The 10,597-nt window shown below is 48.2% G+C and overlaps 1 long non-coding RNA gene and 1 pseudogene across 1 annotated transcript in view; one reads left to right on the forward strand and one right to left on the reverse strand.

Moving 5' to 3' along the window:
- Nucleotides 1–375: 375 nt before the first annotated feature.
- On the reverse strand, nt 376–8,697 carry LOC108524186 (tropomyosin alpha-3 chain pseudogene; annotated as a pseudogene).
- A 95-nt stretch (nt 8,698–8,792) lies between these two features.
- Nucleotides 8,793–10,597, forward strand: part of LOC108524187 (uncharacterized) — a 19,203-nt gene continuing 17,398 nt past the window's right edge. Inside the window, exon 1 of the long non-coding RNA XR_001883996.1 lies at nt 8,793–8,959. This is a non-coding gene — a long non-coding RNA (uncharacterized LOC108524187). The remainder of the gene's footprint in view (nt 8,960–10,597) is intronic.

The raw sequence follows: 10,597 nt of genomic DNA on the forward strand, positions 1-10,597 counted from the left end.
GGGTGGCAAAAGAGAAAGCAGCCTTCCAGTTAAAGATCAGCCCTCAGTTAACAGTCAGCTTCACACCGGGTGTGGTGGCTCACGCCTGTAATCCCAGCACTTCGGGAGGCCAAGGCGGGCGGGTCATGAGGTCAGGAGATCGAGACCATCCTGGCTAACACGGTGAAACCCCGTCTCTACTAAAAAAGACAAAAAAATTAGCCGGGTGTAGTGGTGGGCACCTGTGGCCCCAGCTACTCAGGAGGCTGAGGCAGGAGAATGGTGTGAACCCGAGAGGCAGAGCTTGCAGTGAGCCAAAATTGCGCCACTGCACTCCAGCCTGGGTAACAGAGCGAGACTCCATCTCAAAAAAAAAAAAGAAAATAGAAGAGTCAGCTTCCGGCAGGCTGGCCTCAGGCGGAATCAGGGTCAGAGGGAGGAGCAGCAGTGGGGGTGGGACTGGCGTATTCTACATCTCATTCAGGTCAAGCAGAGTCTGGTCCCGCACCCTTTGCGTACAGAGGTGTTCCTCTTTGGTGCATTTCACTTTATCTTCCAAGTCAATTGTCTTTTTGAGCTTGGCTACTGATCTCTCAGCAAACTCAGCACGGGTCTCTGCCTCCTTGAGATTATCAGTAAGAATCTTCACCTCTTCCTCACATTTATCTTCTTTCTGAGAGTACTTTTCTTCAGCTGCACTCAAGACACTTCAGGTTCTGGTCCATCAGTCTGATCTGCTCATCCAACTCTCAGCAACGCAACTCTGCCAGCTCAGCTTGTTCTTCTGTGCCTTCCATGTCTCCTTCAATGATCACCAGCTTATGAACCACCTCTTCATACTTTCTATCTGCCTCTTCTGCAATGTGCTTAGCTTCTTTGAGTTGGATTTCCTGAAGTTCCATCTTTTCTTCATCTTTTAAGGCCTGGTTTTCAATAACCTTTATACCTCTGTCACTCTCCTCAGCAGCTTTTTCCACTTCTCCCAGCTTTTGCAGGGCAGTGTCCAGGCGCTCCTGAGCACAGTCCAGCTCCTCTTTAACCAGCTGGGTCCTATGGTTCAAGGAGGCCACCTCAGCCTCAGCCTGTTCCCAGGCCTGCCTTTCTCCCTCAACTCCTTGCTGGAGGTGCTCAGCTCGCTCCTCTTCATCATCTGCCTGCTACTGCAGAACCTGGATCTCACACTTCACTGTGTCGATTGTGGTGATCCCAGCCATGGTGCCCACCCAGCCACTATTCACGGTCCAGTTCCTGCTTCCTCCACTTGGCACTGCAGCCTCCTCTCTGTGATTAGGTATTAAAAAAGAAATTTTGAAAACTAAGATTTATCTCGGCTGGGCATGGTTGCTCTCGCCTATAATCCCAGCACTTTTGGGAGGCCAAGGTGGGTGGATCACCTGAGGTCAGGAGTTCAAGGCCAGCCTGGCCAACAGGGTGAAACCTCATCTCTGCTAAGAGTACAAAAATTAGCTGGGCATGGAGGTGCGGGCCTGTAGTCCCACATATTTGAGAGTTTGAGGCAAAAGAATCGCTTGAAATCAGGAGGCAGAGGTTGCAGTGAACTGAGATCATGCCACTACACTCCAGCCTGGGTGACTGTGTAAGATTCTACCCCCCACCCCCCCACAAAAAGAATAAAGAAAGAAATGAAGAGGAAACAGAAAGAAAATAAAGTAAATCTATTACACATGAGCACAGAAGCACTTTTGATGTCCCTTTTGTTTTTCATTTTATTTTTTGTTGCTTGTTTTTGTGAGATGGAGACCCACTCTCCCACCCAGGCTGCAGTGCAGTGGCATGATTTTTGCTCACTGCAACCACTACCTCCCAGGTTTAAGTGATTTTCATGCCTCAGCCTCCCCATTAGCTGTGACTACAGGTGTACACTACCACGCCTGGCTAACCTTTGTACTTTTAGTAGAGACCAGGTTTCACCATGTTGGCCAGGCTGGTCTTGAACTCCTCACCTTAGGTGACCCACTCACCTCCATCTCCCAAAGTGCTGGGGTTACTGGCATGAGCAATCATGTTTTCATGTCCCTTTTAAAAAGTATTACGTAGGCAAGGTGTGGTGGCTTATCCCTGTAATCCCAGTATTTTGGGAGGCCAAGGCAGAAAGATCCTCTGAGCTCAGGATTTTGAGACCAGCCCGGGAAACGTAGTGAAACCTGTTTTTATTTAAAAAAATACAAAACTTGCCTGACTTGGTGGCTCACGCCTGTGGTCCCAGCTACTTAGGAAGCTGAGGTAGAAGGATCGCTTGAGTCCAGGAGGTCGAGGCTGCAGTTAGAAGAGATGATACTGCACTCCATCCTGGGTGACAGAGCCAGGCCCAGTCACAAAATATGAATTATTAAGTAATTTAATTAAAAGTATTATGTTATAACAGAAACTGATTTTTTTTCCCACTGCACTGCACCACTTCCTACCCCACCCTGCAAAAAAGGAACAGAGTAATTCACAACTGAATAAGTCATTGCCCTCTGGCTGAATAGGGATTCCAAGTAGAAGCTGACCTCTATGCCAAGATTTATAGGATGTACATGTCTCATAGATAGGAATTTTAAAATTCTCAATCTCATCTGTATAATTTAAACAAGTTTTAAGTTATTAGATTATATACAGAGAAGTCAACATGTCACAGGTAATCATATCCAATGAATTCACCCACTCATCTGAACCCAAACTCACCCACCCCTTTTATTCTTTTCAGACAGGGTCTTGCTCTGTTGACCAGGCTGCAGTGCAGTGGCATGATCTTGGCTGACAGTACCCCGGATTTCCTGGGCTCAAGTGATCCTCCTGCCTCAGCCTCCAGAGTAGTGGGGAGTACAGGTGTGCACTATCATGCCTGGTTAATTTTATTTATTTATTTTTGGCCAAGACAAAGTCTCACTATGTTGCCAGGCTGGCCTCGAACTCCTGTACTCAAGCAATCCCCTGCCGCAGTCTCTGAAAATGGTGGGATTAAGGAGTGAGCCACAGCACCCAGCTCCTTTTTCAGGCACCAATGCAGCCTCATATGCAAGAAGAACAAAAATTATTATTATTATTTTTTTTTTTTTTGAGACGGAGTCTTGCTCTGCTGCCCAGGCTGGGGCACAGTGGCCGGATCTCAGCTCACTGCAAGCTCCGCCTCCCGGGTTCACGCCATTCTCCTGTCTCAGCCTCCCGAGTAGCTGGGACTACAGGGGCCCGCCATCTTGCGCGGGTAGTTTTTTGTATTTTTTAGTAGAGACGGGGTTTCACCGTATTAGCCAGGATGGTCTCGATCTCCTGACCTCATGATCCGCCCGTCTCGGCCTCCCAAAGTGCTGGGATTACAGGCTTGAGCCACCGCGCCCGGCCAAGAAGAACAAAAATTATTATTTCACTTAGTTAAAGAAATTCCTGGAGTATAGGCTGAGGACAACCCACCTGGGTTAGCTGTAAATCATATACCAGTAGCAGAATTAAAACCAGGAGCAACCCCTGTTCAGGTTGCAACGCGGGCAGCAATGATTACGCCGCATTTTAAAGAGGAAGCTTAGCTATGTCTCTCCTCCCAGAACCTCCTCTCCAAGAGGATCCAAGTTATACTCCAAATCATAGAGCCTGGGGTGCCCAAGAAGATGAAAAATATATTAAAAGAAAGTGGTAGAAGTTCTTCTATGGCAGACTAGCCATTCCAAAGATGTTAGCTCCTAAGTTTGTGAAGCAAATTCACCAAGAAACTCATATAAGAAAAACAGCATTAGAAACTTTATGTAGTGCCATTTCTTTCTTTCCTTTTTTTTTGTTTTTGAGACGGAGTCTTGCTCTCTCGCCCAGGCTGGAGTGCAGTGGCACGATCTCGGCTTACTGCAAGCTCTGCTTCCCGGGTTCAAGAGTTTCTTCTGCCTCAGCCTCCCGACTACCTGGGATTAGAGGTGCCCATCAACACGATCGGATTTTTTTTTTGTATTTTTAGTAGAGATGGGTTGTGACCATGTTAGTCAGACTGGTCTTGAAACCTGGACCTCATAATCTGCCTGCCTTGGCCTCCCAAAGTGCTGGGATTACAGGCGTGAGCCACTGCACCAGGCCACGAAAATGCCATTTCTGTGTGCCGTCCCTCTCTGCTGTCACTCCAGCCATTTGCGAACAATGCTTAACCTGAGCTCAGAATAACCCACGACAGGGGCCTACTCAGCCCCAATTCACGAAGTAGGAGCCAGGCCTTGTGAAAACTTGCTTATAAACTTTACTGAACTGCCCCATGCCAGAGGCTATTGGTATATGCTAGTGCTTAGTTGTACTTTTCAGGATAAGTTAAGGCTTTCCCCATGACAGAAAAAGCACAAGAAGTGACTGAAGTACTGATAAAAGACATTATCCCCAGGTTTGGACTGCCTCTAACTTTAAAGTCAGACAATAGGCTGGCATCTGTAGCTGAAATGGTGTAAGATTTTGCAAGACTGCTAAAAATAAAATAGAAGTTACACAGAGACTGTCAGCCGCAAAGTTCAAGGAAAGTAAAATGCATGAACTGGACACTCAAGCAGCTACTGAAGAAATCTTGCCAAGAAACTCATCTGAGATAAGATCAGGTCTTTCCAATGGTCCTTCTTGGAGTCAGGTGCACCCTCACCAAACAAACTAGGTATTCACCTTATGAGAGTTTGTTCAGTCGGCCTCCTCCACTCATAAGTCAAATTAAAAGTGATCTCCAACAACTAGAGGATTAACTTTAAGAAAGCAAATGCAGGCTTTAAGAATAGCCATGCAAGAAGTCCATCACTGAATACGAGAAAGAATGCCTGTAAGTCTGACAGATCCAGTACACCCCTTTAAACCTGGAGACTCTGTTTAGGTTAAAAAGTAGAATCCAACTTCCCTAGGACCCATATAGGATGAGCCCTATACTGTAATCTTGTCCACACCCACTGCTGTTAAACTTGCAGGAATCGTGCCTTAGATCCACCACAGTCAGCTGAAACCAGCAGCTCAGGACAAGTGGACCAGCCAGCAAGACCCAGATCATCCAACTGGGCTGATCCTGAGATGAGATCAAGCTGCTGCTGACGACGACACCCCTGTTCTGGTCACTCCAGAGGCTGACCAGTGTATGCATGGCTGAAGCTCGAGGGGACGACAAGCCCTGCTCTATGTCACACACTGGAAGCTGAGAGTTACCCACAGCTGAAGCTTGAGGACTAGTCAACAAGTAAATGTGGTTAAAATCTTAAGAGTAGTAGTTTTCCAGCCACAGGCCGCGGTGGCCACGCCTGTAATCCAGCACTTTGGGAGCTGAGGCGGATGGATCACAAGGGTCAGGAGATCGAGACCATCCTGGGCTAACACCGGTGAAACCGTTGTAACTAAAATACAAAAAATTAAGCCGGGTGCGGGTGATGGGCTACCTGTAGTCCCAGCTAGTCCAGAGTGCTGAGCAGGAAATGGCGTGAACCCAGGAGGCGGAGCTTGCAGTGAGCCAAGATCGCGCCCTGCCACTCAGCCTGGGCCACAAGAGAGAGATGTCGTCTCAAAAAAAAAAAAAAAGAACTTGTTATTTATAAAGGCCAGTAGTGGTCCGCCATGCCTGTATTCCAGTCCCTTTTGGCGAGGCCAAGTCGGGTGGATCACCTGAGGTCGGGAGTTCCAAGACCCAGCCTCCACCAACATGGAGAAACCGCGTATCCAAAAAAAGACAAAATAACTAGGCATGGTGGGTGCAATTCCTGTAATCACAGACTTTCAGGAGGCTCAGGCAGGAGAACTCTTGAACCAGAGGAGGGTGGAGGTTGTGGTGAGCCATGGATCATGCCATTGGCACTCCCAGCCTAGGCAATAGAGCGAAACTCCTTCTCCAAAAAAAAAAAGACTTATCTTTCTAATCAAACCACCTGCTCAATTTTGTGACTCAGGAAATAACTAACCTTATATAGTGCTATAACCCCAAAGTTTCCACCGATGAATAATTTTACCTCTCCTTGTTACGATACATTCCAGTCAACTAATAGAAGCAATGTACCAGGCAGACTACCACTACAGCAATAGCGTCTAGTATAAATATCAGCCTGTGTCTAAAGAAGAAAAACCTGCTCTTTCATGAAGAAGTCCAAGTAATAGTGGTGTTTCTATTAAATTATTTATAAAAAGCACAAAGGGGAAGAAAACCCTGTGAGGCAGAAATTTAAAAAATCAATCTGCATTCATTCCACTCCAAGAAAAATTAACAGGCAAAGCAAGGGTTAGAAAGAAAAGAACATGTTTTGCCCTCTGCTAGCAAGCTCAACTTCAAGGACAGTTTTGGTCTGGGCAGGCGCAGTGGCTCACGCCTGTAAATCCCAGCAATTTGGGAGGCCGAGGTGGCGGATCACGAGGTCAGGGGATCGAGACCATCCTGCTAACACGGTTGAAACCCTGTCTCTACAAAAAATACAAAAAAAAAAAAAAAAAAAAAAAAAAATTAGTCGTACGTGGGTAGCGGGCACCTGTAAGTACCCACTATCAGGAGGCTAAGCAGGAGAATGGCTGAACCCAGGAGTTGGGAGCTTGCAGTGAGCCGAGATCCACACTACTGCACTCCAGCCTGGGTGACAGAGCCAGATTCCGCCTCAAAAAAAAAAAAAAAAAAAAAAAACAAATAAATAAAAAAGATAACGACTTTGCAAACACTGTTTGCAAAGTCGAACACCCCCACTTTAGAACAAGAGTGAAGAAAAGGCCGGGCGCGGTGGCTCAAGCCTGTAATCCTAGCACTTTGGGAGGCCGAGACGGGTGGATCACGAGGTCAGGAGATCGAGACCATCCTGGTCTACACGGTGAAACCCCCTCTCTACTAAAAACTACAAAAAACTACCCGCGCAAGATGGCGGGCACCTGTAGTCCCAGCTACTCCGGAGGCTGAGGCAGGAGAATGGCGGGAACCCGGGAGGCGGAGCTTGCAGTGAGCCGAGATCGCGCCACTGCACTCCAGCCTGGGCGACAGAGCGAGACTCTGTCTCAAAAGAAAAAAAAAAAAAAAAAAAGTAAGAAAAAAAAAGTCTGTATTTAGCTGTTCTTGTTTTTCTTTCATTGCAGCTACAAGACCACCAGCTATGCAAGGTCACAAGTTATGCTATGGTATAGATTACGTGACCAATCATTACACGATTAACTGCTTTTATTTTGCTAATGTGAGCCTGCTTATAAAAAGCCCACTCTGTCTTTGTTGAAATGGCTCAGCTTTTTAGATGTAAATCCACTGAGCCAGTGCCTACTTTGAATAAACATCCTCTGTCTCCCGCATATTGGTCTCTCCAGTCCTCAGTTTCCCGCAACACCATCTCTGTGCCTCCTTTGCTCTCCCTCTTAAATTCTCTCTTCCCTGTTATACCCCCCTTTATCCGCTCTCTGGAACCCCAGATCCCCAGGTGTCCTCCCTGCTGTGGTTCTCCCTCTGTTCTCCTTGCCACCAGCACCACTCTGCTCTGTCTGCCCCGGCTCCAAATCCCTTTTCCTCTCCCTCACTCTGATGAGCCTCCCTCTTTGCTGTTCCTCTCCCTACCTTGCTGTCCTTCTTCTCTCTGTAAATCTAGCTTTTCTCCTCCTGCTTTTTTTCCCTCCACATCTGCTGTCTCTTGGCAAATCCCTCACCATCCTCTACTTTGCCATCTGTTATGAGTCTTTCTTATTCTTTTTTTTTGTCTCAGGTTTTCTACGGCTCTACGTCTGTCTCCTGATCCCTTTGGCCCACACAATCACCAGAGGCTTTGGACTAAGACACAGGAAGGTTTGGAGTAAAACACCTGCATCCCAGGGGAGCGCATTTTCCAGGGGCTGGAGATGGGCAGGCAAGAACAACCCATGTCACAGGACAGGCCCCAGGCATCTCCCCAACGGGAGTTCAGGGAAAGCGGTGACGGCGGAGAGGAACCTGGGGAGCAGCAGGGCCCGCACGAGGAGGGAGGTGACGGGGCAACGGCGCCTTAAGACAAGGGTAGGGTCTGCAGGATCCCAGGACCAGGCATAAGACGCGGCCTCCTCGGGACTGGGAGGGCGGCGCTGCGCTGCTGGGGCGGACAAGGTCGAGACTGGGAGGCGCCCAGGGCGGGAATTCACCTCTCATAGGAGGACTTTAAAAAGCGCGAGGCGGGAGGAGTCAGAAAAAGTTTCAGAACAGGAAAACGACATGATAGAAAATGTAGCCGGGCGCGGTGGCTCAAGCCTGTAATCCCAGCACTTTGGGAGGCCGAGACGGGCGGATCACGAGGTCAGGAGATCGAGACCATCCTGGCTAACCCAGTGAAACCCCGTCTCTACTAAAAAATACAAAAAACTAGCCGGGCCAGGTGGCGGGCGCCTCTGGTCCCAGCTACTTGGCAGGCTGAGGCAGGAGAATGGCGTAAACCCGGGAGGCGGAGCTTGCAGTGAGCTGAGATCCGGCCACTGCACTCCAGCCTGGGCGACAGAGCGAGACTCCGTCTCAAAAATAAAAAAAAAAAGAAAAGAAAATGTATACATTGCCCGATAGCAGAAAGACTCAGGACGGGAGGAGCCTCAGGGCGACCTTAAACCCACAAGGAAGCGACCCCCGGACTCTCACGGGTCGTTGCAATTTGCTCTGGGTGAAGGAAGAGGGCTGAGAAATTCCAGGTTTGTGGGGACCCCACGACCCAGGTACAGAAGCGCCAGGGACCCGGGAAGCGCAGACTTAATACAACACAAAGCGAAACTCACGCGCGGCGGCGATGGGACAGTCACTCCACGAGGTCCGCTTCCGGGTTTGCGCGAAGCTGCGCGCGCAGGAAAGAAGCCAGGGCTGGGCGGGACCCGCGAGGAGGTGGGCGGGGCCTGGGCGAGGTGCGGGCGGGGAGCGAGGCAGAGAGACTTTACCCTTTAGAACAGACAGAGGGAGGAGCCGCGGCGGCACCTGTGCGTCTCAGCCTGGCTTCCAGGGCCTCTGTTTTCGGCTTTTGGAGGCGAGACCGGCTAAGAAGACTGAGGCATGATTCCAAAGCCCTGGAATTATCTGGAACAGGTATGCAAACTAGAATGTGAAATGCAAGGCCCTGCCTGGCGGAAGGTACGATTTCATGCTGACGGCCCACAAAACAGAATAGAAATCCTCTCCCTTTCTATTCGCCATTCACTTGGGAAGGAGGGTCCATCCTGTGCTCAGCTTCAGAGACTTCCCTAAAGCCACCACCTGGGATGCGGGACGGAGTGCTCGGGCCGGCGAGGAGTGAGGTGACCACCTGCTAGATAAACACAGCAGGGATGCTGGCGCGGGAGCGGCAGCCTGAGGACCCAGCTACTCAGGAAGCAGCAGCGGGAGGATCGCTGAGCCTGGGGTCCAGGCCAGCCTGGGCGACAAAGTAACACCCGCTCCCGCAGTGCTCCCTTCCTCCTCTCTCTCTCTTCCCTTTTTTTCCTTTTTTTTTTTTTTTTTTTAACATTTTAAAATAAAATTTTGATTGTGTGAGATAGGGATCCAACATTATTCTTTTCCATGTGGATATCCAGTTAGTTGTCTCAGCACATTTGCGGAAGAGATTTATTACTTTATTTATTTACTTATTTCTTTTGTTTTGAGGCAGAGTATTTCTCTGTAGCCCAGGCTAGAGGGCAGTGACGGGATCTGGGCTCACTGCAGGCTCTGCTTCCTGGGTTTCAGCGATTCCCCTGCCTCAGCTAGCGGAGTACCTGCAATTACAGGCGCGTGCCACCATGCCCGGCTAATTTTTGTATTTTTGTAGACGAGTTTCACCATGTTGGCCAGCCTGGTCTCAAACTCTTGACTTCAAGTGATCCACCTGCCTCGGCCTCCCAAAGTGCTGGGATTACAGGCGGGAGCCACTGCGTCTGGCCCAACAAATACTTTTTACTTCACTTTCTAATTGTTGAGAAAATATAATTGAAAACAAGACAAAAAAAACTTCCCCCAAATGACAAAACACCTATAGATGTATAGAGATAATAGATAAAGAAATAAAAGAAATAAAACCGTTTTATTAATGCATAAGCCTTAGACCAGAATGTGACGGGAAATAGAGGTAAACAGCTAAGAGGTTGAAAAGAGAGAAAGAAACTTCACTGTTCTGTACCACCCTTAAGTACATGTTTTGAAGATAAACACTGATCAGTCCTCAGGGAAGAGCACTTGACAACACCCTTGGTCACACATAGTTCATCCTGGCTCTACTTGGTAATGGAGGTGACCATCTGTGTCAGCTAAGTAGCTTCATCCGGAGCGAGGGAGGGGGAGAAACCGCAACCCATGTCTTTCTGACAAGTGTGAGTTTTACAACATGGCGACAGGTGCCCTCTAGTGAGGCTCTTACAATGCGACAGAAATTGATGTCAGCAGTAAATAATAAAGTTTCAAATATATGATTAAATACAGAATTTACTTAAATGCAAAGCTTGGAAAGAGCCACCTGGAAACATCAACTCCACATGAGTGGGATCAGCGTTCCGAAGTAGAGACGTTAAGGTTTCACAGACATAGGGAAGGACAGAGAAGCTTTAGCAGAATCACATTTTCCATTCAAGACCAGGGAATAGGTTTCAGCATCTTGAATGGTTATGGACTGATACACTTCAAGAAAGGTTACTTTATCACTCCATAAGAAAAGACAATGATCCAGGGAGGTTTTTTTTTTTTTTTTTTTTTTTT

Source organism: Rhinopithecus bieti, unplaced genomic scaffold (assembly GCF_001698545.2).
Source record: "Rhinopithecus bieti isolate Rb0 unplaced genomic scaffold, ASM169854v2 scaffold_82268, whole genome shotgun sequence".
In the NCBI taxonomy this organism is placed as follows: domain Eukaryota; kingdom Metazoa; phylum Chordata; class Mammalia; order Primates; family Cercopithecidae; genus Rhinopithecus; species Rhinopithecus bieti.